General features: G+C 33.5%; 1 protein-coding gene across 1 annotated transcript in view; it reads right to left on the reverse strand.

Moving 5' to 3' along the window:
• Nucleotides 1-2472, reverse strand: part of pb (proboscipedia) — a 227524-nt gene that overhangs the window by 136394 nt on the left and 88658 nt on the right. The window lies entirely within an intron of this gene.

Here is a 2472-nt window from a genome sequence, read left to right on the forward strand (position 1 = left end):
AAATAGAATCAGTGGAGAATATAAGTGCTTCATAAAAGAATGTGACATGTTCGACAAGCAAAAGTAAGAAAATTAAAGAAAAGCCAGAAATTCAAGAAAGCTGAGAATAACAGCATCTAAAGGAAGGTAACCAATTTTCAAAAGGTAAAAAAAAAAAATGTCTGGATATTAGGCCAGACCAGAAATTATACAATATAGTATTGGGATCTCTTGGTGGTGGATAAAACCGAGATTATAGGAAGATAGATGGAGCTTTTTAGTATCTTTTCTAAGAATCACAAAGATCATTAACTGTAGCAGTTGATGGAGGGCATGATCTTCATGTTTTTAGGACAATAGCCAAAATGCTGCCAGTGGAATTTGAGTCTATAGAGAAACTCCAATGGCGCGGTAATACTACTACTAAAAAGGAAGAGAGAGAGAGAGAGAGAGAGAGAGAGAGAGAGAGAGAGAGAGAGAGAGAGAGAGAGAGAGAGAGAGAGAGAGAGAGAGAGAGAGAGAATATTGCCCAATTTTTTTTTTATTTAGAAAATAAAACCTACGGCACAGGATAAGATCAATATAAAACAATGAACTTGAAAATGGATTAACCGGGGAATATAAAAACAATTCTGTTCTCAGATTTTTATAGGGGAGAATGCTAGATTGCTTTTTACAGTGAGTCAGATAGAGAGCAAACTAAAGTAGAGGATATTCTAAAAACAAGAAAAATAAATGGACATTGGCAGGACATATAATGAGAATAGCAGATGGACATTAAGAATAACAGAGTGAGTTCCTAGGGATTGCTTAGGAAGCAGGGAAAAGAAAAGACGTTGCGGTGAAAAATTAAGAAAATTTGAGGGTTTAGACTGGCATTGAAAGACAATAAGCAGATGGAAAAAGTATTTGTCTGAGGCCTTTTTCCTGCAGTGGACTAGTTACGACTGGTGGTGAAAATAGATAAGGGGTTAGAGTAATAGTAGAAATCCCCTCATTTGACGACTATCTTTAATTCACAATTATCAAAAAGGGCAAGACAGGTAGCTAGGTAAAGGAAAGATTAAAAGAAAAGTGTTAAAGAAGACAACCAAAAGCTAAAGGATCTCAAGATAATGTGAAAAAAAAGCATTCGTAATTTGGAAAAGATGTTATATTCTGCAGGAATGGTGAAGCTTTCCATTCGATGGAAGTCTGTGAATACTTTTGTAGAAGGTAGAGACCGATAGAGTACTAGGTCCATTGAGAGAATTGATAATGCCAAAAAATTGTATTTTATCAGTAAAACATAACAATAAGAAAGAATAGACTCGTGAGGTTGACACACAGGACAGTCACATGAACAGCATTATCTCCCAAAAAACTAAAGATTATTCGACATAAACGAGTAACACTATAAGAATACTTTTTGTAACCCCCTTTTCATTCACCAAATCTGCGTTCCCACAAATTTCATCCAAATTAGTAAAGTTGTGTCACAAGCCTATAATTTTGGAATTTATATAGTACATATTTTTATGTTTATATATGATTAAAAGAAAACTATTTCTTTAAAACCTTTCTAGAGCACCAAAATTTATTGGAATTATTCTGATCAACCAATGTATGAATTTACTCAGTCAAGGATGATAATAATTTCTATTAAATTTATAACAGACAAAAGGTGCCAATGTTTTAATAATATTTCCACATATATTAACATTATTTTTCTGTCCATGTTTATAAATTAACAAGTGAACGTTTCTGCTTGAAGGAAATAACGAAAAGTAATGTTAAAAACAGTTATAGAATAGTTCTTATATTGAGTAAATGATAGCACAGTGCGTATGTGTAATAAAGGGTAATGGTAAAGGAAATATGATGAACGTAGTTGGGAGCTCTGATTGTTATGACTGAATATTTCATGACTTTATATGCATGTTATTTTCTTAATAGTTTAAAGAAGGATTTATTTTGAAATACACGATTCATGTTGCTGTAAAAGCTTAACTATGGTAAAGAGTGCCACTATCAATACTATTTATTGTTTTTATGTTTACTCTCCCTGAGTCAAAGTAAAAAGATATCCCTGCAATGTTTTTGGTCAATGCTGTTGTTCGCTATTGTACTATCCATCAACAACGACAACGGTGATACCACTAATATTCTTATATATTACTTCCAACAGTAATAATAACAACGATGATGTTACTCTTGAAGTCAATTGACTTAAAGTAATTATCAATTTATCGTCCTTCCAGACTGCTGGAAAACAAACTGTCCAACTGTGTTTACATGACAAATCATAACAGGTGTTCTTTAACTTTGCTAATCAGATGCTAAAAGATTCCTCGAATTGTTGTGCTCTTGTTAGCGCCTCCGTTTGAACTAGATCTAAAAACTTACACTTTCAGAAACTTCCCACGCAGACACACACAAACGAACACATGCAACGCAGGTAGACAGTGTTCCGGAACAGAGTAAAGAGAAGCACCTTCTTATTGTTGATCATTC

This window comes from Palaemon carinicauda, chromosome 21, assembly GCF_036898095.1.
Source record: "Palaemon carinicauda isolate YSFRI2023 chromosome 21, ASM3689809v2, whole genome shotgun sequence".
Taxonomy (NCBI): domain Eukaryota; kingdom Metazoa; phylum Arthropoda; class Malacostraca; order Decapoda; family Palaemonidae; genus Palaemon; species Palaemon carinicauda.